The sequence below is a fragment of the Lycium ferocissimum genome, chromosome 2, assembly GCF_029784015.1.
Source record: "Lycium ferocissimum isolate CSIRO_LF1 chromosome 2, AGI_CSIRO_Lferr_CH_V1, whole genome shotgun sequence".
NCBI lineage: Eukaryota > Viridiplantae > Streptophyta > Magnoliopsida > Solanales > Solanaceae > Lycium > Lycium ferocissimum.
Window position 1 is genome coordinate 46,618,757 of NC_081343.1, and position 26,308 is coordinate 46,645,064.

The 26,308-nt window shown below is 36.6% G+C and overlaps 1 pseudogene; it reads left to right on the forward strand.

The window, feature by feature from the left end:
• The first annotated feature begins 344 nt into the window (after window positions 1-344).
• The window catches only part of LOC132047652 (pseudouridine kinase-like), a 45,045-nt pseudogene continuing 19,081 nt past the window's right edge, over window positions 345-26,308 (forward strand).

Genomic DNA, 26,308 nt, shown 5'->3' on the forward strand with positions numbered 1-26,308 from the left:
TTTGAATATATTTGGAATGTTGCCACTAAGAATCAAGATAGGTTAAGCCTTGTTTTGAAAATTCTAGGTTTTGGGTTTGTGAAGAAGCTCAATCAATCTTGTGGTAAGCTTGTTATTCTACATTTTTTTGGGTGAAATATTCAAGTTTTTGTTAGAGATTTTGAAACCTTAAAGTAAGACAATTTAATCCTGTTTTTGGAGCTGGTAGCAGTTAATATTTTGACCATAACTTCTTATCTATAAGTTGAAATTTGGTGATTCAAAAGGCTGTAGAAAGCTAAGAAAATTACCCACAACTTTCGTGTTTTGCAAAAATCCTAATTCCTCTGTTTACTATGTCAAAAATGGGCTGCAGTGCAGCACATGGCTGCTATCCAGGTTTTTTCTACTTAAAAACTAGCGGTATTGGTGAACTATTTATCCCCGTTTTTGTTAGTCATGATCTAACTTCTATATCTTCAAAATATAGACCTTAAGTGAGTATTTCATTGTGTATTTAAGGTAAAAGAGGCTCTCGTAAAAACTAAGGAAGTCGATATAATTGCTTGATCGTTGCTTTGGGGTTTTGTAACTTCTTGGTGTTTGTTTGAGCTTTAGAGGTACTAAAGCTCCAAGGTTTGCATATATTCTTGAATTTCACATTTTATTTACTTGAAGTATTTTGAATATCTTAAGCTTGGGTAAAATTTGTCTTTACTTTAATTTGCTATCCTATTCCGTTGTTGCTAGTTAAATTCTTATTTCAATTGAGTATGAATATTTTGAGTCACTCGACAACTTTGAATATCATTTGGTATCATGTGGAATCTAACTCGCCCAAGTATACGGATTGCTTGAACATTATTGCATTCTTGTTGGGACTTTGTCCTTCTTGTGATAGTAACTTTGTCACTTATATTGGCATGCCTCTTGGGATTGTTCGGATCTTGTCCTATCTTGATATGTGGGCCCTATTTTCTTTTCCGTGCATTTGGTTGGATTTTTTTGAACATGTGGACGCCATCTCTTCTTTTGACTGACTATTTAGTTTGCTTTCTTCCGTGTTCACTGAACAGTTGTTTATTTTAGACTATAACAATTTCGTAAAATTATAACAGAGAAATTATAAATTAAGGATAGAATGATTATTTTGTACTACATCTATCCCATTGTAAATGGCATAGTTGCACAAAGGAGATTTTAACAAGAATTTCGTTATGAATTTTAGAATGCTTACTTTTATATTAGCCATGTTTTGACATGCAAACTAAGTGTTTGAGTAATTGCCATTAGAAAAGTTGAAGAATTGAGACAGTTTATTATTTAAAATAAATCAAAAAGAAATATTTAACAATTTTTTTTTTTAAAATGGCTGAGTATGCTCATAACTGTACCAACTGTAGCCGAGAAATGACAGGATGAAGTTACTTTATTACTTCTAACTATTTTCGAATTATGCTTAGGGTCAGTAAATATTGATCATATCATAATACACGAACCATTTTTAATATCTTCACTTTCTGTTTACATTTTTCTTAGGTAGGCAAAAAAGGATTAGTTTTTTTTTTTCTTCCTTTTTTTGTCTTTTTCTTAAGTTAAAAGCTTCGAATAGTGTATAGTGCCTGGGCTATCACCACTAGTGTGTTAAATAAATGAGAGGCTGTTAATTGGTAAATCTAATTTTTTTATAAGAATATTTTTTTTTGAAAAGTTTTATGTTCTATTTTTTATTCTTCCAAAGAAGAAATTTGTATCTTCTTCCAATAACTGAAAAATTATTTATGCTCCTGTTTAAGAACACCTTTAATTTTTTTTGTCAGTCACCTCAAATAATATAATTCTCTCTCTCTCTCTCTCTCTCTCTCTCTCTCTCTATATATATATATATATATATATATATATAACATGACATAAAATAAAAGATAATGTGTCATATAATTTTTCTATGTTATTAGGAGCTCAGTTGAGTGTTGATAAGTTGTTCTCTTATCAAAATGACTAAAATACTATTAAGTTTTTTTCACTAAAAGAATATAAATATAAAAGTTCATTAAAACCAAGGATGAAGAAGAAGTTAAGGAATTTTAGTTTAGGATAGGTATTTTGAGAATTAAAAAAAAAATATTAAGGGGAAATTAGTAAAATACTTATAAGCAGAAAAGTCAGAAATTGGGATTACCAACCTTATAGTTTTTAGTATTTTAACTTACAAGCCCTTTGAGTTTTTACCAACTGCATATACAAGTCAAAAAGTACTTATAAACATCCTCTAAGGTACATGATGATTTACCAATTTTTATGATTTATAAGATTGCAGATTGCAAGTGATCGTGGCTGAGAGTTGACTAACAATAGGAAGGCTTAACGTGAAGCCTTTTCAATAGCAGAATAGGATTGGAAACTATTCACAGTTGGTATCACCTCAACGAATTGCATCAAATCCGCCAGCAAGACCACCACCACCTCAGCGAATTGCATCAAATCCAGCAGCACCACCACCACCTCAGCGAATTGCAACGCAACCTGTAGTGATCAGAGTTATGGTGTTGGATATAAATGCCACTCCTATCACGCGTCTTGACAGATTAAGGAGCATGGATATAAATCAAACTCCTAATGATTATACAAGGTTATCGGCCTCTCCAGGAAAAGTTGCCTATATATCGGGTGGTGTAGCAAGGAATGTTGTTGAGTGCATGTCTAAGCTTAAAGCAAAACCATTTATGATAAGTGCTGTTGGAGATGACTAGTCAGGGAATTTGCTATATGTACAATGGAAATCTACTGGATTATCCGAATAGGGTGTTCTGAGAGAGAAAAATATTGACACTACTGTCAGTTGCAATACCTTTGATGGGAAAGGTGAATTGGCTGCTGTTGTGGCTAGTGTTGAATCAATTGAAATATTTCTCACCCCCGATTGGATTGGACATTTCAAGGTCAAAATAAGCACTACCCCAATTTTAATGGTTGATGCAAACTTGAGTTCTCTTAGTCTGGAGGCATCTTGTCAAATGGCCGCTCAGTTTGGTGCCCCTGTCTGGTTTGACCCTGTATCAATTGCCAAATCTAGAAGAATTGCTTCTGTGGTTCACTATGTAAGGTTTGTATCGGGCAACAAAGATGAACTTATTGCCATGGCAAATGCCTTATCTGGTAGAGACATGTTTTCTCCAGTTCGGAGAGATCATAGCAGTACCTTGGAATCTTTGTTTGAATTGCTGATGTAGGCTATGTGCTCACTAAACGACATATGAAGGGACCTGGTTGTCTACCACTTCCCTTATGCAGTGCAGTAAGTAATTTAGATAAGATTTTACCGTGGAAAACTCCTTGCTCAAGGGATTAAAAATCACGACCTACCACGTAGGATTTCAACTCCACTACACCGAGCAACTTCAGATTACACTCTCTTGTAATCTAGGAATTAAACCCTTAATCCCTCACCCTTGTAATAACCCTATTGTAAGCTACATGCTATGACTAACTCTGGCCAGGCGCTCAACAATGTTTGACTATCTCTAGCCAAACCAAACTAATACACCTTAACTAACTCTAGCTAAGGGTACCACTCAACAGCTTACAAATAAGTATATAACTACTGAGAATTCAGAATACCTACAACAGCTTCTTTGGAGAAGAGGAGGTTTACAAGACAGAGAAGATAAACAAAGATCAAGACAAACTAAGGGACATTTATATCTTCAGTTGTTGGGATCTGGTCCTTCAGTCTGTGGTCAGCTTTGTTTTGAACACTTAGAGAATCTCATGACGGCTGCACTTTTAAGTGATTCTAGGTTTTCCAAGTGATACCTAATATGTTGGAGCAAGTTGTATATATATTAGGGAACATATGGGTAGAATAGAGACCACTCCTCACATTTGACTTAAAGCCGAACTGCAGCGGCTCTGCTATACTTGTGTACAGCTTTACAGTTGTTGTTGTGCACTGTACAGTATACAGAGAGAACATATAATAGACCAGGTCCCTCTCCATTTTCCAGGCTTTTAACAAATTATCAAAACATAGGATGTAACACAACTTAGCAATTTTCCCCTTTTTGATGATGACAAACATCGAGTTGATGTTCCCTCGGCCTCGGAGACTCATTTTTAAAGCAAGGCGCATGTTAACGTGTTTCCCCTGAGAACCAGTTACTCCTGAAACGAAATACAGAAGAAATTTTTTCTTCTTTTCTTCTTCCTCTGCCCTCCATCTTTGAAGAAGAATCTAATAATCTTTTTCACCTTTTTGGCATCAACAAAAAGAGACAAAGATAATCAAGCACAAAGAAGTTCAATAGCATTAACTCAGAGCCACAGGGGCAACACGGCATAAACAGTCTATGAACGAGCAAGCGAGTAACAGTGAATAAGACATAGGGACTCCCATAATAGCAAAGATGGCAAACAGGGGATAGCAATCAGATCAATAGTGTATAAGAAGGTACCTGTCATAGTGCCAAATCATACAGCTAGGAGAAGTGAAAAAAAAAAGATGCATGTTACATCCCGTGTTTTTCATGCATTGAAAAGCGTGCAAGTTAAATGACATTAGTAACGGAAGAGAAGTTATCCTTCAAGCTTATAGGTGGTTAGAGTGATGGTACAAATGTATCGTAAGGATCTGAAGTTAAACCAATCAAAGAAAATAAGTTTCGTCGAGATTCGAAATTTATTTGAATGAAATACGGTCCAAGCTATAACATCCTGTATTTTTGGACCAGGAAATTGAACCGTCCAACATGAGCAATTTTACCCGAGCTGGAGGATTTGGGTCATATTCAAGCATGAAAATCAAGAACTTGGTATATACAAGGAATGACGTCCCGAAATAATTTAAGCCGAAAAAGTGTGACGGCGATGTTTGGAAATAACATTTTTTGTGTGGCAAAGAACGCTAGGGACTAGTGTTACATTACATGAGCATGATAATGAGTATATGGAGTGTGTTAAAAATGATTACTATTTAAGTGAATTGAAATCAAGAAATTAATTATGTGAATAATTGGAGCAATGTTGGATTTTGGTGGGAGATTAATGAATTAATTAAGCAATTGTGAATAACTATTTTAGTGGGCTGCCATGTGGAATGAGTTGCAAGTAACAAATAAGGGTCATATAAAAATAGGTGGCATCATGAGAAGGAGTATTGATAAGTGATTATCACTTGGAGCCCACGTGTTAAAGAGGCAAAAATAAGAGCTATTCTTGAATCATATCATTCTCTCATTCATGATATATAATTGTCCAACCATTATGTTATTAGGCACACCAACAGTTAGTAAATATATCAGCAACATTGCCCTTCTATGTTAGCAGCTACACGAGTTGCTTTCAAGGGAAGTAACGTGTATTTTTCCTCACAAGCAACATACGAGTTTTGCCCGGTACTTCGATCGCGTTGTTCCGTTTGTCGTGTTGTTGAATCCGGGTTTTCTTCAAAGTAAAGTAAGATGGAAGAAGATTAGTTCTTGGCATATAAAGTAAGAAATCCTCTCTCCTAGATGTATTTGAGTTATTCGAGTCGTATCTACGTTGCTAGATGAAAGAATTACGAAAACTATATCGGAAATCAGATAAATTGTTGTTGTTATCATGTGGGCTGTTTGGTGGTTGTTATGAATTGTTTTGTGGATTGGAATATCATGGGATTGGCTGTAGTTGCTGTTGTTATACTATGTATATACGAAAATAAAGAAGTGTATACAAGCATCGGTATAGGAATGTGTATTGGGCTGTTTTGGAAGTGATTTAAGAATGGATTTGATTCTATTTGAATATGTATTTGTTGATATTGATGTTGGTATTGGGATTGATATTTTGGCTAAATTGGAATCATGAGGATTATTAGGTTTTTAAGGAAGATGCTACCCGAATATCGTTAGATTTCTAAGTAATTAAGGATTGGTTTGAAAGAGTATCCTAATTTGATTATTGGCTTATTTGGTATTGTTTGTAGATTGATGAAGCCCGAGACCTAAGTTATGATTAATTTGAGAAGCGACAAGGTATGTTAAGGCTATCCCTTCTTTCTTTTTGGCATGAATTACATAAACGAGCGAACGATGAACATACATGACTCCAATGAATTCTAATTCTCAGCGGTACTTGATATGACAGTTGTTTTTTATTCTCAAGTGTTGGTTCATTCTAATTATCCTATTGAGCCTCAGATGATGATTTAGTTTGTATATGGTTGCTCCTGATATTCTAATCGTGCATAACGTTATTACATTATTTCACCGAGTCCCGGGTAGGGTATGTATTCGTGTACAGTTTCATTGCATTATTCACTGAGTCCCTCACTAGAGGGCCTGGTACAGTATATATATGATTATTATATTATATATGGATCGGGCCGTACGTTCCTCGACATTATTATATTATATATGGATCGGGTCGTACGTTCCTCGGTATTATTATATTATAGATGGATCGAGCTGTACGTTCCACAGCACTATCAATATATTATAATCTATGCCTATCATACGCCATAGAGTCAGTTTTAGTCATATAGAGTTACGCAGATATTCTCAGATGTTAGCCACAGATGCATTCAATTATTGATACTGGTTTTCATGATCCATCTGTACTTGATGTTCTTATGCCTTACATACTTGGTACATTGTTCGTACTGACGTCCCTTTGCCTGGGGCGCGTGTTCATGCCACGCGATCCCATTGTTTTGCGGTGTAAAAGTATTCAGTTAGGATGGTTGGCTATCGTACTGGGATTGACAAACTCCATCTTCTTCCTGGAGCAGTGCCGAGTCATTATGGTTATCATATGTGTGTATCGGTATGTTGAGGCCCTGTCCCGAATCATATGATTTAGGTGTTTACTCTTAGAGACTTTGCAGACAGTGTCCTGTGGTTAGTATGTTGAGATGTCATATGTTGAGTAAAGCGACCATGTAAGCCGATATGTCAGTTTGACTCACTCGTTTTTTGATAAATTGAGTATCGTTCGCAAATTTCTATGGTTTGACTAAAAGTACTTTATTATATTTTCGAAAAAATTTTATATGCCCAGTTTCATTATGTAAATGCCAGAGGGTTCGCTCAGCTCTAAGTAAGAGCTGGGTGCCCATCATGCCCTGGTGGGATTAGGGTGTGACAAAGTGGTATCAGAGCAGTTCCTCCTAGGGGTTGTCTGCAAAGTCGTGTCTATAGAGTCTTGTTTATAGTGTGTTGTGCGCCACATTTATAAACAGGAGGCTACAGGGCATTTAGAATGGTTACTTTTCTTTCATATCTAAGATTGTGCGATAGCCAAGCTATAGGAAATGAGATTCCTTATACTAACCCTTGATTTCAGCAGAAGAGCAGTATCGACAGAAGAAAGTGAGTGATGATATTGGAAGTTACACAGGTAAGTCATTTCGTTTAGGCTACGTTATCAGAATATGCATTTATATGATAATGGATTAGCTGTCATAGAGGTCAAGTACAACAGAGGAATTGATTAAATGCATCTCTTGATGATAAGTTCAGTTATAAGTTTGTGAACTAAACAAATTGAATGAATCAGTACAAAGGTAAGCAACGGTACGAAAGATGTACGTCGGGTAAGGTAAGAATATTGAGGTATGATTGAAATGTAAAGCTGAACAATGAAAAGGAAAGTAAATCGGAAAGTATAACAGGAAAGATCGCTAGGATCAGGTACATCTTGAGGTGTGATATATGAGGTAAGTTTTGACATCTTTGTACGGCAACTTTGTACTTTCACTTGAAATTGGAAGCCCTGTGTGGCCGAGATATGTCGCGTATATATATATATATATATATATATGTTAGCCCTGTGAGGCATTATTGGTATTTCTTTGCGTGCAGGTTTTGGATAGTAAGAAATATAGAGGAAACTCTGCCGAAATTTTCCTAGAATTTAAAGGAGATAAGATATAAGTTTGTAATACGTCTTAATGAGAAAAGATGTCGCGTAAAAAGAAAAGTAATGGCAGGACGGGATTAAGTTAGGAGTATCGTTGATAACTAAAAGAGATGAGTTAAATCTTTGTTGAATTGATAGTAACGGTAACTATCAGATCGACATTGATATGTTAAAGAGAAATACTAGAGTAAATTAGGGAGACTAGTAGTACTAAAACATGACATAAAAAAGAAAGGGTCACTCCAATAGAGTGTGATCTTTGAAGTATTGATTGGATGGCTAAGCGCAAGTAAAATACGACAAGTCTATTAGCAAAATAAAGCAACAACATGACTGAGACAGAGGTACAGGATACGAAGGATTATAACGAATGTGAATACATTGGTAAGACAACTTATGTGGTAAGTGTAATAGGGCTGATCAGAAGGAGTAACAGGTTAAGTATGCTTACTTCATGAGGTTTATTCTATCTTATAAGCAGGCTTGTGAATGAGATCAAGAAGTGGCACTCTATGAAGTTGGTTATGATCAGGATATAATGAGAATATAGCAAGAACTGTGATACCAAGTAAGTAAAGTATAGCGAGGAAACGACTAAAGATGTGACATATTCTATATGAATAAAGAGTGAATGCAAGTGTGAAACCAATAAGCGAGCCATGGGGCAGTAGATAAGAAAGCTTATAAGACCTTGTTGGGGGAAGATCCAGCATAGAGGTTTCGCAATGACAGAAATGATAGCAAGCAAAAGGAAAAAGGAAGTCGACTTGAAAAAAAAAATCAGAGAAAAGTGATATGGCAAAGTAGTAACAGTTTGTGATTTGTATAATCGAGATCACGAGTGATATAAAAGACCAAGACTACAGAAAGATGAATAACGAAATAGAACGATTGTTAGAAAAAGGATCAGCATAATAAGGATGAGAGGGGATGATCAGAATGAACAGAATAAGTTTTGGAAGCAAAAAAAAAAAATGGATTGTATAGAAATAATATATTCTAAAGGATAAGCGGTACTAAGTTAAGAATAGGATTCCTTATGCAAGGAATAAAGGATTGATTATAAAATGGGAGGTAATAAGATAAATTTAGGAGGAAAGAATGTAAAGGAATAAGTATGGGTACAGAAAGAAAAGGAAATATGCGAAGTACGCGCGCTTAAGAAGTAGTCATATTATGAGAAAAGGAAGATGCATCTCCTATGAATATTCTTTACCAAGACAGAACGCGTAAAGTATATAAAGGGATAAGTTGGAAAGAAACATGTGGCCACGAGTTATGAGTTTACTAGACGTCGATAAAGCGAAGAAGCAAGGCTATTATCAACGACAAATACGATATGATTATGATTGGTTTTGGAATCGATGTTGAATGCAACACTAGAGTAAAAGAGTATGAGGCATAAGGGGTATTAGTTGGGCATGAGACTTAGATCCTTGAAAACAAAGACGGTGGCTTTAAAGAAAAATGCATTTACGGTTACTATAAGTCGATTACGGGAAAGAGAGGAATAACTTGAGATGGGAAGAAAAGGGAAAGATGAGGCTATAAGTAAACTCTGAGCATCGAAGAATGAGATAAGTAACATTACATGAATGGTACGGATAGCTAGACATACTACTATTTTGAGTATCCCTATGGGATAGAAGTTGTTAATTAGAGCGGATGTAGACATTGACTCATAACTAACGGTTGAGCTAAGTAAAATACATCCTTGTTTGGATTGCTATGTTGGTTGTATTTCTTGATTACAAAACTGCAAGATGAGTATGTTAAGACTTCACACATAAATTACCATAGCTACAAATTATGGGAAATGGTATGAATATGATGCAATATAATAAGGGAATTGAGGAAAGGGATATATGAATTCGAGATTGGAAGTGAGGTAACGGATTTGAGAATGGTGTAAGTAAGACCCTTAAAGGGGGAAGCGAGTAAGGAAAATCCAAGTGTAGGGATTAAAACGATGAATCCTAAGATGTGACAGATGTAGACTCTAAAATAAAAAGTGAGAGTTAGGCAGAAATGAGTCTAATAGCTAGTAAATAAATGAACAAGAATTTAGCGGATATCTGAGACTGTACTAAAAATCATTAGTGAAGACCTTGAACAACATGACATTGAGAGCAAATAAGTCAAGGAATATTGTGAAGGATAGCGATGCTATCTTTGAAATAGAGGCAAAGGAATTGACAGTAGAGTCGTTTGTTAATGATATTGCAATTTATAAGTGACAAATAGGAAGGGACATAAAGTTTTCTATAGAGAATATAAGATGTGATAATCAAGGGACAAATAAAGGAAAGAAAAGAGTATGACGGCATCTATCCTATGGTGAAAGAGTTATAAACATTAGACAACAAAGGGAAATTGATCTTCAGCATTATGAGGTGATATGTCAAGCAGAGACGTAAGGATGAAATGGTAAAAGGTATGGACCGAAGGACGAAAGAGGGACGAAAAGTTCAAGATAGTACTTCGTAAAGTAAGATAAATTGTGAAATAGATTTGAAAAATGGGCATGTGACAGAAAAGAGGTATTTACCTCAATGTGATAATAAGGGTGCTATAGGGAAAACTACTTATATAAGTGTCACTCGAGATGTGAAACGAGTATTTACCTCAAAAGAGTGCTCTCAAGAAATTCATTACGGGACATGATTAACATGGGATTTAGAACCCCTTAAGATGATACATCATGTATTGTAACCTTTGTTTAGATGTAAGTTAAGGGAGAAGAGACATATCCGAACAGGATTCCAAAGATAAGAAGAAGTTTCCTGATTATTACGTAATCAAGAGAGGGTAAGAGATGACATGGTATCAGTATGTCACAAAGAATTCACATGGTTGATATAATAATGCGGGTATAGAGTTAATGACTATACAAATAAGGTTATGGGAAGAAGTAACGATGAGGACAAAAGCTGTCTAGACTAATTGAGCAAGAGAAAAGATCGACGGGTTCAAATATCACGAAGGATCATATCCGGAGAGTAACTCACTTATATCTCTTGGAAGCATATTCCTGAAGTGTCAAGGGAGTATTACAACCGAGAGTCATTACTAAGAAGGAAACTCATGTTCAACTATTCAAAGGGAATGTTATAGATAGTGCATGATAGAGGATTGAAATGGTGACTCCAAGAAGGATGTACGCTGGAGATAATGCGGCCTAAATAAAGTGTGGAAGTAGACCTATAAGACTTAGAAGAGGGAATAAGAGACTCCAATGTTACTGGAAAGACAGTTCCTACTCTACAGTGTTATTAGAAAGATGACTCCAAAATAAGAAAAACTCGACTTAAGCTTCAAGTATAGGTGGATATAGTAAGTTGAAGTCAATTACGGAAGCAGATAAATTATGACCGCTTTCTTTGGAAATTCAATATTAACTGAAGTCACGTGGAGAATGGTATTAAGTTAAGCAAAGAGAGGCACAACATGAGCACGAGTTCTAATTAGAATTGATTCGTTATCAGATCATCATAACGAGTATACTTATACAGGACTAGTTTGACATTCGAGGATGAATGTTTTTAAGGAGGGAAGGATGTTACATCCCGTGTTTTCATGCATTGGAAAGCGTGCAAGTTAAATGACATTAGTAACGGAAGAGAAGTTATCCGTCAATCTTATAGGTGGTTAGAGTGATGGCACAGATGTATCGTAAGGATTTGAAGTTAAACCAATTGAAGAAAATAAGTTTCGTCGAGATTCGAAATTTATTTGAATGAAATACGGTCCAAGCTATAACATCCCGTATTTTTGGACCAGGAAATTGAACCGTCCAACTTGAGCAATTTTACCTGAGCTAGAGGATTTGGGTCATATTCAAGCATGAAAATCAAGAACTTGGTATATACAAGGAATGACGTCCCGAAATAATTTAAGACGAAAAAGTGTGACGGCGATGTTTGGAAATAGTATTTTGTGTGTGGCAAAGAACGCTAGGGACTAGTGTTATATTACATGAGCATGATAATGAGTATATGGAGTGTGTTAAAAATGATTACTATTTAAGTGAATTGAGATCAAGAAATTAATTATGTGAATAATTGGAGCAATGTTGGATTTTGGCGGGAGATTAATGAATTAATTAAGCAATTAGTGGGCTGCCACGTGGAATGAGTTGCAAGTAACAAATAAAGGTCATATAAAAATAGGTGGCATCATGAGAAGGAGTATTGATAAGTGATTATCACTTGGACCCTACGTGTTAAAGAGGCAAAAATAAGAGCTATTCTTGAATCATATCATTCTCTCATTCATGATATATAATTGTCCAACAATTATGTTATTAGGCACACCAACAATTAGTAAATATATCAGCAACATTGCCCTTCTATGTTAGCAGCTACACGAGTTGCTTTCAAGGGAAGTAACGTGTATTTTTCCTCGCAAGGAACATACGAGTTTTGCCTGGTACTTCAATCGCGTTGTTCCGTTTGTTGTGTTCTTAGAATCCGGGTTTTCTTCAAAGTAAAGTAAGATGGAAGAAGAGTAGTTCTTGGCATATAAGGTAAGAAATCCTCTCTCCTAGATGTATTTAAGTTATTCGAGTCGTATCTACATTGCTAGATGAAAGAATTACGAAAACTATATCGGAAATAGGATAAATTGTTGTTGTTATCATGTGGGCTGTTTGGTGGTTGTTATGAATTGTTTTGTGGGCTGGAATATCGTGGGATTGGCTGTAGTTGTTGTTGGTATGTTTGTTGTTATACTATGTGTATACGGAAATAAAGAAGTGTATACAAGCATCGGTATAGGAATGTGTATTGGGCTATTTTGAAAGTGATCTAAGAATGGATTTGATTCTATTTGAATATGTATTTGTTGATATTGATGTTGGTATTGGGATTGATATTTTGGCTAAGTTGGAATCATGAGGATTATTAGGTTTTTAAGGAAGATGCTACCCGAATATCGTTAGATTTCTAAGTAATTAAGGATTGGCTTGAAAGAGTATCCTAATTTGATTATTGGCATATTTGGTAATGTTTGTAGATTGGTGAAGCCCGAGACCTAAGTTATGGTTAATTTGAGAAGCGACAAGGTATGTTAAGGCTATCCCTTCTTTCTTTTTGGCATGAATTACATAAATGAGCGAACGATGAACATACATGACTCCAATGAATTCTAGTTCTTAGCGGTACTTGATATGACAGTTGTTTTTGATTCTCAAGTGTTGGTTTATTCTAATTATCCTATTGAGCCTCAGATGATAATTTAGTTTGTATATGGTTGCTCCTGATATTCTAATCGTGTATAACGTTATTACATTATTTCACCGAGTCCCGGGCCGGGTATGTATTCGTGCATAGTTTCATTACATTATTCACCGAGTCTCTCACTAGAGGGCCGGGTACAGTATATATATGATTATTATATTATATATGGATCGGGCCGTATGTTTCTCTGCATTATTATATTATATATGGATCGGGCCGTACGTTCCTCGGTATTATTATATTATATATGGATCGGGATGTACGTTCCACAACACTATCAGTATATTATAATCTATGCCTATCATACGCCATAGAGCCAGTTTCAGTCATATAGAGTTACGCAAATATTCTCAGATGTTAGCCGCAGATGCATTCAATTATTGATACTGATTTTTATGATCCATCTGTACTTGATGTTTTTATGCCTTACATACTCGGTACATTGTTCGTACTGACGTCCCTTTGCTTGGGGGCGCTATGTTCATGCCACGATCCCGCATTATTTTGCGGGTAAAAGTATTCGGCCTAGGATGGTTGGTTATCACCGGGATTGGCAAACTCCATCTTCTTCCTGAAGCAGTGCCAAGTCATTATGGTTATCATATGTGTGTATGGGTATGTCGAGGCCTTGTCCCGAATCATATGATTCAGGTGTTTACTCTTAGAGACTTTACAGACAGTGTCTTGTGGTTAGTATGTTGAGATATCATATGTTGTGTAAAGCGACCATGTAGGCCGATATGTCAGTTTGACTTACTCGTTTTTTGATTAATTGAGTACCGTTCGCAAATTTCTATGGTTTGACTAAAAGTACTTTATTATATTTTCAAAAAAATTTTATATGCCCAATTTCATTATGTGAACGCCAGAGAGTTCGCTCAGCTCTAAGTAAGAGCTGGGTGCCCATCATGCCCTGGTGGGATTGGGTTATGACAATGCGGACTTAAGGAGGAGGAAGAACCGGTGAGGAAGAGGGAGAGAAAAACTGAGGGAGAAGGGCCGTCAAGAGTTTATCAAAACGTGCATTACTGGTGTGCTGATCTTGCAGCATCTGGTCGCAAAGGACAGTGACTTTTTGCTTAAGCCGTTCATTTGCGACTTGCAGACGCACCATTTCAGCAGTGGTAGCGTCCAAGGCACAAGAAGAACCAGACTCCTGTGTCTTTCTAGATAGCTCAGCTTTGAAAAGACCATTGCCAGCAGTAACCTTATGAATATCAACATCTACAACCTTTCTCTTAGACCCCTTCCAATCTTTTGTACGTTCCCTTCCGAGGTGAGAAGCACTTCTACCACTCTACTGGTGTATGGAGAGATCGGATTCCTTGTGACTTCTACTCAAGCTCTTTGGGGAGGAATGAGGTCTGGTGACTTGTGACTTGATGGTTTGTTGCCTGGAGGGTTTTGGTTTCTGCGACTTTCCCTTTTGGATCACACTTTTCATACCAACATAAATTGCAACATCTTCATCCAGCACGATATCCCTGTCCTCAGGTAAGTCATGCGTATACCCATGTTTTTTGGCATAGAGCGCAGAAGACCCAGATTCCTCTCGGGGCGAGAGTGCAGGTCCCTTTTTAGAGTCTTTTATTAGCTTTGCAGACCCAAACTGTAAATTACCAATAACACCCTCACCGTTTTTCATGCCTTGTATGGTTTGTGCAAGAACAGTCAACATTGCAGTGTCGCTGTGTGGGATATTGGATCCATCTTTTTCCCTTGTTGAAGTGCGCCCATCTAGCTCCATGGACGATTCTGCTATTCCCTTGTTTCATTCAGAGGAAGGTAAGTTTCCTTCGGGGGCAGAAAAGACAAACCCATCCTTGTTCACTGGTTTATTCATTTCAATTATCATTGACTTACCTTTTGGCATATTGGCAATGGCTTTATTTGCAGTTTCCTGAGCTTGTATTTCAGTCCTTTTGGCCAGGTCAAGCTGGTTAGCTTGGTCAGAATTGGGCAGGAAGGCTACAAATTTTCTAGGAGGTAGATTTTTGTGAGTCCGAGAGAGGCCAAAGATTTTAGATCTTGGGAAGGATGGTAGATTATTGTCTGAGGAGCTTGGGGATTTGGGTGTAGAGGCTGGGGATGCGAATTTGAAAGGAGAGGAGGTAGAAACAGTTTTGGCTAAGGAGGACATGCTGAAAATATTAATATCAATACTTGATAATAAATTAGTAAGGGAGAAAACAATACTGAGGGTGAATCCAGTATGATGGGAAGGAGGAGCAAAGTAGGGTTGTGGACTTGAGTGAGGAGAGAGAGAAGGTAGTTGAGTAGAATTTATTGGTTTGATTTAGAGATGACATGGCATTATAACAGTTGCACAATTTATACATGCATTGAAAGGATTACTAACCTGAGTCACAAGAAGAAGGTCCCTTGACTAGTTTATGACAGATTTAAAAGAGGTTCTGGGATGTGCACTGTCACATAAGCTTGCGTTGGTTTGAGACTATCATGTGTGTATACCTATAACAGGATAAGAGTGAGTTAGATGCCATCGAAAAACACTTTATTACATTGTAACTCCTCCTATCATAGCCAAAAATATGAAAAATCAGTTAGGCTTGATCAAGCCCAACTCAAGACGGTTTTTTTTCAAAATGCTCCCTGCTTAAGGCCTTTGTGAAGATATCAGCAACCTGGTCTTCTGTCTTGCAAAACTTCATGCATATTAGATCTTTTTCAATATTATCTCTCAGGAAATGGTGTCTGCCATCAATATGCTTGGTTCGCTTGTGATGTACAGGATTTTTTGCCATACTGAGTGCACTTGTGTTGTCACACGGCAAAGGTACACAATTGACCGAAGTTTTCAAGTTGTTGCTTGATCCACAATAGAGCGCAACAACAACATATTCAGCTTCGGCAGTGGAGAGATCCACTGAGTTTTGTTTCTTTGCTCCCCAAGATATCAAATATGATCCCAGAAAATGTGCTATGCTAGATGTGATGTTCCTATTTACTAGGTACCCAGCATAGTCAACATCAGCATATCCAAACAATGCAAAGCAATCTCCTAATGGATAATAAAGGACTAATTCTGGAGTTCCCTTGAGATATCTCAATATTCTTTTTGCAACCTTCAGATGAGATTCTTTGGGACAAGATTAAAGTCTCACACACAACCCTACACTGAACACTAGGTCAAGCCTGTTAGCTGTTAAGTATAATAAAGATCCTATGATGCCCCTTTACATTAACTAGAACTCACTCCCCATGAGCTTTTCAAATTCTTCACATAATGAATTATTTGTAGCACCAAAAATGATATCATCTACATAGACTTGTACAAATAACAAGTTTCTTCCTTTTTTCTTTAGAAATAGGGTATTATTGATCTTTCCTCTGGTAAAGCCATATTTAAGAAGAAATTTTGACAATCTTTCATACCATGCTCGAGGAGTTTCTTTAGAACATATAATGCCTTGTCAATGTTGAACACATGCTCTGAATGTTCATGATTTTCAAAGCCAGAGGGTTGCTTGACAAAGACTTCCTCCTTGAGGTACCTCTTCAAAAATGCACTTTTGACATCCATTTAGAACAATTTGAATCCCATGTGAGATGAAAAGTCTATGAGAATCCTGATTTCCTCCATTCTAGCTACAGCGGCAAAGGTTTCATCATAATCTATTCCTTCTTCTTGATTGTATCCTTGAACTACCAGCCTGGCCTTGTTTCTGGTAGTGTTGCCTTGTTCATTAAGTTTGTAGTGAAAGAACCATCTGGTCCGTATCACTGCTCTATCTGATGGTCTGGGGACCATGTGCCACACCTTATTTCTTTCAAATTGGTGCAGCTCTTCTTGCATAACAGTTATCCAGTCAGCATCCATCAAGGCTTCTTTGATGTTTTGGGCTCAATTGGGATAGGAAAATAGAGAATATGAACATATTTCTCGCCTTAGATCTGGTTTAAATACCTGAGTCCGAGGAAGTAATCACGTTTTGAAGAGGACGAGATCCTCTGTGCTTCCAAGTGGACGGACCAGTTTTCTCAGTGTTGGATCCATCATTTGCATTGATTGATACGTGGCTTCCATTTCTTTGATCAGCTTTAGGAGTGCTAGAGACCGCATCTACCATCCTATGATCTGCTTCAAGTGTAGTGATCTGAGAATCAAGTTCCTCCACACCTTTGAAGGGACTATTAGCATCTGCTTCATCAACTTGCTTGATTTAATTCATCAACTCTGTCTTTTTATTTGATATCTCAATTGCTTCATTTGGTACTTTTGGAAAGGGTCTATCTTCATCCTCATCATTCAGAGGCTTGTCATTTTCTTGGGAGTTTGACTCATTAAAGATCACATGTACACTTTCCTCTACACATTGCGTCCTTTTGTTGTAGACTTTGTAGCCTTGCTGTGGGATGAGTAACCTAGAAAGGTCCCTTCATCACTCTTAGCGTCAAACTTTCCTAGTGCTTCCCTGTCGTTGTTTAGGACAAAGCATTTATAGCCAAAGGCTCGTAAGTAGGTCAGCTTGGGTTTTCTTCCATTTAATAGCTTATAAGGAGTCTTTTCAAGCAGAGACCTGATCATACATCTGTTTATTATATGACAGGCTGTGTTGACAGCTTCAGCCCAGAAACTTTTAGACACATCACTTGCTATCAACATCGTTCTGGCCATATCTTCAAGAGTTCTATTTTTTTGCTCCACAACTCCATTTTGTTGAGGTGTTTTGGAGGCAGAAAAGTTGTGGCTGATACCATTTTTTGCACAGAACTTGTCAAACTTTGCATTTTTGAATTCAGTATCGTGATCAGATCTAATGCTTACAATATGCAAACCAAGCTTTATTGGGATCTGTTTTACAAAAGCATAAAACACAGGGAATGTTTCATCTTTGTTTTTCAAAAAAAAAAAAAAGGTCCAGGTAAATCTGGAATAGTCATCCACAATCACAAAAATGTATTTCTTTCCTCCTCTGCTTGGAATTCTCATCGGTCCACATAGATCCATGTGAAGAAGTTCAAGTGGTCTTAAGGTACTTACTTCCCTTTTTGGTTTGAAGGAGGATCTTACTTGTTTCTCTTTTATGCAAGAATCACAAGTCTTGTGATTTATAAATTTTGCTTTTAGTAGTCCACGAACCAGATCCTTCACAGTAAGTTTGTTTAGTAATGAATAGCTTGCATGCCCCAGTCTTCTGTGCCGGAGCTCAGGATCATCCTTTATCGCACTTAGACAGATGAGATCATTTTCACTTTGAGGACCAAACTCTACCACATATACATTCTTGAATCTTTTAGCCATCAACACCACTTTACCAGTTGTGAGATTTGTAACAGTGCAGGATCATGACCGGAACTTTACTTCATTCCCTTTGTCACGGATTTGGGACAAACTTAGTAGGATATATTTCAGACCATTTACATAGTACATATTCTCAATAGCATGAGAGAGTGTCCTTCCAACTTTACCCACTCCAAGAATGTACCCCTTTTTGCCGTTTCCAAAAGAGACACTTCCACCTTGAAAGACTTTAAGTGAAAGAAAATCATCCTTTTTCCCGGTCATGTGCTTTGAGCAGCAACTATCCATGTACCATCTATGACTACCTCCCTTCGCCTCATCCTTATCTTGTTCATCATTACCATCTGCATCTATGCTGCAACCCGAATTTTCGCACGTTAAAGTCGTATTATGAGTTAGTCGACTTTAGTTCGAAAGAAATTATCTTGAGGTTCAAAGCGATTGAGCTTATTAATATAAATAGTTATAAAAGTCTATAAATAATATTAATAAGTGGTGGAAGGTTTGGAGGGTGAACGGATCAAGGAAGGATGAGTTTCGTCAAAAGTCGGCAAGTTGGGAATACAATAACTTGTACTTTTAGGTAAGATTAGGAGTGCTTCACATGCTAAGAAAGTAATTATATAAAGTATTTGAATTGTATAGTGGTCTCTTGTTAAGTTTGGAAGTCAAACAAGTTGTAATACGAAAGTCGACAAAGGGCGTTGCAAGTTAAGATTGTAAATTTCACTGAAATTTGGTCAGATGTCTTAGAGCTTTTCTCCCAATATACTTGGAGTTACGGGGTGATCCACCCACCAAATTTAAGTTCTACGAGTCTAGTTTCCAATGCATTTTACCATTTATCGATATGCCATTGGAGTAGAGAGAGATTCGTATTTCCGTCCAAGGATGTAAACTACCATGGGACAGAAAAGCCAAAGTCGGTGGCAACTTAAATCATCTCATATAAATAAGCCCCAAAACGAATTGAAACTTCATTTCTCCCAAACTCCAAACCCTAAACATCTCCTACACTCTGTCAAACTCTCCTTTATGAATCGAGACCAAATCCAAGAGCTAATCAAGTCATCTCAACGCAAAGAATCTCGTAGTAATCATAGAACCTCCGTTTCTTCATCGTTTCGCTTCTCGGAAGAATTCTTTGACTTGAAGTAATATTTGTTTTGGAGTGTTCTTCATAAATTAAGGTATTTTTCCTCATATTAATGATTCTCTTAAGCTTCTCTAAGTATTTAACTTAGAAATTGGGGAGAAAATCCCATGAATACCACTCTTATGAACTCATATAAATTCTTATGGATGAACTTGATTGTTTGGGTTGTTTCTTGTGGTTTAAATGCATTTCTTGGAATTATGAAGTTATGTATCGATTGATAAGGAAGAATAGGGTAAAGGAGAAGAAAATGGTAGTCTTGAATGAAGAAATTGAACTACAAATGACCCTACGAACTTACGCCCGCAAGTTGTTTGATGAAATGCCTCAATGAGTATTTCCATAAGCTATGAACTTGGAATTGATCTCGTATGATGTAGGTTATTATTCGTAAGGTATTCGAGGACTCGTGGAACATGGAAAACTTTATCGTTCAGATATGTCGGGCTTTTCTCTTCTTTTCTTGGCATGACTAGAATTCAAATGCTTTTTTTTTTTTTGAAATGTTATTCCTTTGACTTGTATCGATCATATCCAAGAATGACCGAGCTAATCTCTACTTCCTATATGACTTGTATAAAAGAACTCTCCATGCTTCCATATTCCGTTTGGTTATCATTTTCGTCAAACATGTATCAAGGGTGTTCCAGAATGATTAACCTTACTTCTTCTCATGAATAGTTAACATTGAAACACTTTCTCACGTTTCTTATCCTTCTTGTTTACCGAGAGAAGTATAATTTTCATCGTGGTAGTCTTTCCGTTAAAGTTGAGTTGATTTCATTCCCTAATGCTGAAGTTTGTTTCCTTGATTTAAATATGGCTTGTGTAGTAGTTCTTTCCCGCACCTCATATCTTTCTTGTCGATTAAAAAAAGGTTGTTCACTATGTTATTCTTCATGTTAAGGTTGAGCTAATGGTATTTTATTCAATTGAGCCGATCTTTATCACTTATATAAACATTATTGAAGTATATCTCCTATTCTCCACATGTTGTTTCTTGAATTGAAAAGATAAAGAATGTTGTGATAATAATGATAGTCGGAGGGTTACGACGATAGATCACCCAGACTTTTCTTATGATATCTCTTCTGAGGTCAGTCTTGCATTGCACTTCATATATATATATATATATATATATATATACATATATATATATATGTATTTATTTTCATTACCTAAAATGCTACGGTCGGCCGGGTACGGCACCTATTATTGTGCACACCACCGTGGCAAGGTGTTATGATGATACCCCGGACGCAGGATGATATGATATATGGATCGGGCTGCACGTTCTGCAGCACTAACATTTTATGGATCGAGCTGTACATGCCGCTGTGCTAACACTTATATTATAAATATATGAAAATGTTTTTTTTTAAAAGCTAAGCATGCATGATATCCACCTTAAGAGGCAATCAGATGTACAGGTTACTTCTCCTATCTTATGTTCCTTCCATACTTTCATTATATTGTTATTCATGCCTTACATACTCAGTATATTATTCGTACTAACGTCCTTTTATTTGGGGATGCTGTGATCATGCTCACAGGTATAGGTAGACGAATTGGTATACCTTTCTCAGTAGAGTACCAGAGTTCATTAGGGATGTTCGCACTCCATTCTCTGGAGTTGCTGGTCAGAGTCATCCAATAGGACGCATGCAAGTATATACATATATTTAGATGGGGTTGGGTACGGCGGTGCCCTGTGCCGACCAGTTATTGCATTTTAGTACTCTTAGAGGCTTACAGACTATCATTTAGTGTTGATGTGTCTTGTTGGCCTTGTCGGCCTCACTTATGCATATATATGTTATTGGGCCTTTTCTGCTTGCAGGTTGTCATGATATACTTCTTACAGTTGTTATTCAGCTGTCTTGTCGGCCTATGATTCATGTTACAGAGTTTAGATATCACAGTTAGTTCGCCCGGCCCTTCAGGTGCCGGGTGCCGACCACACCCCCCAAGGTTGGGGTGTGACAAGCTAACTTGGCCATAAGTGCAGGAATTGACTCATATTTATCGTGAGCTTACTTGTGGGGAGGACTTTTTTTGCTGGGTGACTTGATTTTCTACTGGTGTTTCCGAGCTTTTCAATCATCCTACGAAGTCTACGAGTGAAGCATTCCATGTCGAGTTCATCATCGCTTGAAGCACACCATCCGTAGTGTTTTTCACTAACCCCTGATGGTTTTGTAATTGATTGTCCTCCCTTTAAGTTTAGTGGAGCAGCCATTTGACTGCCTCTCTCTAGGTGTTAACCTTTTAGAAAGAACCCGCTCTGATACCAAATGATGTAGGCTATGCGCTCACTAAACGAAATATAAAGGGACCTGGTTGTCTACCAGTTTCCTTAGGCAGTGCAGTAAGTAATTTAGACAAGATTTTACTGTGAAAAACTTCTTGCTCAAGGGATTAAAAAGCACGACTTACCATGTAGGATTTCAACTCCACTACACTGAGCAATTTTAGATTACACCCTTTTATAATCTAGGAATTAAACCCTTAATTCAGCACCCTTACAATAATCCTATTGTAAGCTACACGCTATGACTAACTCTAGCCATGCGCTCAATAACGTTTGACTAACTCTAGCTAAACCAAACTAATACACCTTAACTAACTTTAGCCAAGGGTTCCACAACAGCTTCTTTGGAGAAGATTAGGTTTATAAGATAGAGAACATAAACAACGCTCAAGACAAACTAAGGGACATTTGCATCTTCAGTTGTTGGGATCTGGTCCTTCAGTCTGTGGTCAGCTTTGTTTGAACACTTGGAGAATCTCTTGACGACTGTACTTTTAAGTGATTCTAGGTTTTCCAAGTGATACCAAATATATTGGAGCAAGTTGTATATATATTAGGGAACATATGGGTAGAATAGAGACCACTCCTTACGTTTGACTTAAAGTCAAACTGCAACATCTCTGTTGTACTTGTGTGCAGTTTTACAACTATTGTTGTGGACTGTACAATATACAGAGAAAACATATAATAGACCAGGTCCCTCTCCATTTTCTAGCCATTTGACAAATCATCAAAACATAGGATGCAACACAACTTATCAATTACTTAAACCTGCAGTTCAGGTTCCGCTATACAAGGGAGTTAAGGTAATTATTGTTACAATCGGATCACTTAGGGCATTCTTATGCTCCACATCTAAGTCTGATCTTGGTGGGCTTGATTTTAAGGGTAAGCGACCTCCTTCCTTAAGTAAATAGTTATGTGATGCTGTCAATAAAAAATGTTTAACTGGTCAATTCCTTGGTCCTTCAAGGTATAACTTGTTCTCGGATTTTTATACTGTCCATTTCTCTGCACTTCCTGCATTAGTAGTGAGGGTTACAGGAGCTGGAGATTGCTTGGTTGGTGGGACAATAGCTTCTTTGTGCGCCCGTTTATAGGTCATGCGAAGTGTCAGTGGGGATTCTTGACACCCAATTTTGACCCTCATTTATTTCAATTCATTTTCTTGAGCTTCTAAATTATTAATAAACTAAATATCTTATTTTTCTCCCTTACTTTATTACTATTGCTACTACTATATTATTATTGTTAAGTGTTGTTACTTTTATAGTACCTCGTACATTGCTACTTACTGATTACGTAATAATCATAAGATATAACCTAGATAATATTTTTGCTCTATTATTACTTTACTTATATTCTATTAAATTACACCTTATTAATGCTAATGGCTAGATTATTATTATCACATATATATGGTATTTGTTAATACAAAGAAGCTCAAAGAATAAATTAGAATAGGGAAAGAGACAATTTAATTCAACCCAAAACAGCCCACGTTTTACATCCAAAATAAGCCCACACCTTGAATTAATTTTGAACCAATCTAGCCCAAAATCAGTCCTAAAACCCACTTGGGCTGAGGCCCAATTCGTGTAAGACCAGCCCAACAAAATGTCATTTAACAATACACACATCTTAGCCTTTTTCCAACTTTTCCAAAACCTAATTCCTAAACTGATCAGCCGCAACCCTCTCCAAAAATAGCCTCTCTCATGTCTTCCATTTTGGTGCAAAATGCCATTTACTTTCAGCCATGGACAGAGTCTTGTTACACCATTTTGGTATAATAATTTCCTCTCTCTCATTTTCGACGATTTGGTCAACTGATGAGGCCAAAGTACTTTTTGAAATCTGGTTTTCTATACAGAGAGAATCGATGAGCAGAGATTCAACTCGTGACACCCCTCTGCTCACATTTAAACGGCTATTTCTTTCTTCTCTAGTGCAAAATTCTTCTTTTCTCCTCTGAACTTTGACCACAAAAGTAGAGCTCTACCAATTTTGTTTAAAACGTGACACCCCTGTTGAAATTTTGAATTTGAAATTCAAATATCCAAACTCTAGCCTTTGTCTCCTATAAATACTACCTTACATCTTCAGCAAAAGGGACATTTTTTGAACATCTTGAAATCTTAATATACACGACATTTTATTTTCATTACTACTCTAAACTTTAGGATCTTTTAAATTTTTCATCTCTCTCTGTTGGCTTATAGCCATAACAGAGACGTTCATACTCATTTGTCTAAGTTCCAATCTGTTCATAACGAGAGAGTAGATTTGAGGCCTAACGCCCCGTTCACTGCACCCACAAGAGGTAAAATCTGAGTTTCTTCTTATTTATTTGGTGTCGACGTGTGTTTTGGTGTTTAGAAATCATGTTCTTAGTGTCTAAGCTTATGTTCTAGAAAACATGGTTGTAGTGATGATTTTGTTTAGTCCAAAAAAGAGATGTTGGCCCTTGCGATAAATGGTTATATTCTGTTGAATATTTGAAGAGTGTATTTGTCTTCGTTTCCTATTAGAGTGTTTAGATCTCAAGAATATAGGGTACAATTTCAATCTGTGTTCAAATACCATATTCGTAGGAGTCATTACTTTTAAATGGACTATCTAAAGATAGTATGGTTAATTCCGATCAGTTAGTTTATTTTGATCTCAAATGAAAGAAAATATATATCCTGATGATATTCATTTAGAAACTTACATTTAAGACCCCTTTATATGAGCAGAAACCATACTTTGTTCTGTAGCACATATTTGTAAATTTTTAGTTCTTGAATTTTAAAGTTCTCTCCATGTCTAGCATCACCTAACTATGTGAGTATTCCTTGATACATGAGTTGTATTGATCTATTAAATGTACATGATATTCATTTTGTGTCGAAAACATGCTAAACGTGGTGAACTTGGTGGACATTAACTTGGAATTAATTGTTTGGCTGCACCTATTTTACTTTTTATACTTTGTCGAGAATTAAATTTCCCTTTGCTATTTCCTCTTATAATACTTTTCTTTGTTTGCATGAACACCGGAGCTGAAGAGTTTCACTTTGAGACTCAACGACACTGCCGACCACACGAGATCAGAACCCATGGTATTTCCAAAAAAATCGTGGTCAGTTGTCATTAGACAAAGAATCACAGTGGACTCCATTTACTGTTTATATCTAATACTTGTTTGTGGCTAAATATCTAATTGCTTATATGTGGGATTAATTTTTTATCTTCTTTGGCATAGTCTGGTCGTTACAAATGGAGTATTAGCTATTAACACAGCCAAGTGACTATAGGTAGTATAAGTTTGGGTTCTGCTTGTTCTTAAATAAGAATCTTCATTGGTTTGGTATTTTAATTCACGGGTTTGATGCTTTAATAATAAAGTTCACCTCAAGACATTTCAGATTCGGTTACTCAGGTTTTGGAAGTTTCAATACTCTTATCTTTTAGTTCAGGTGTTATAATACATTTTTGAGTCAAAACAATTTTCTTTTCAAATCTGATCTTTATTTAAATATAAGTAGCGTCATCTTAATTTCTTTCAACGTCAATATTTTCAATAAGGATTAAAGGGTGTCGATAACATCACTTTCAAATGAGGATATTGATTTACAAGACGATCTTAAACGAAATTGATACAAATGTTGTTCTCTAAATTGATTAAATCAGTTCCCTCTCAACACCTAGATTTTAAGCATTTTTGCACTCAAGCCTAGCCTTTTTAATTAACTATAAATCCGGTCGGTTAACCATTTTTAATGGATCTTAAAGGATGCTTAACACCTTCCCTTTAGATTAATTGAACCTTACCTAGCATCTTTTGGTTTAGTAGACTTTGGAAAACATAGTTAACTTTAAACAATAACTTTAGTAAATTTTAGGCGTCCTAATTCACCATAAATAATTAGGTGGCGACCCCTAACTTTAATTAATCCCAATTCTGAATGTTGTAACCATTTTGGCTCGTTGTTAGAATAGAGTATACTATTGGCATTCTAAATTTGCTGTTGAGCTAGAAACCAATGTGCCAGCAAAGCAATCTTTGGGAATAATCGTGCATGATGCAATGCATGTCTATTCTGGTATGTCAGTTAGCCAAAGGAACAATACTAAAAATCAATCACTAAACGAGTCAAACTCCAATTTAACAAAAGTTGTTGCCACGTCCCAGCCAACACCACAAAACAAAAGTATTAACAATCCACAATTACAAAACCCAAGTATTGGCGATGCACCGTTTAGGGGTTCAGCTAATAACCTCCAAATTAGTCCGGGTTATGTTCGTCAAATTAACCAACAAATGACTGTAAGAGATCAAGAATACCAGCAACCAATCAGTACTATTATAAACCAGCGCTCTGAACCAAGCGTGCCACAAAAGAAAGATGCTGAAGTAAAACCAAAAGTACGCGGAAATACTGAAAAATAATATCCAAAGTGATGCACTGCAAACGGAC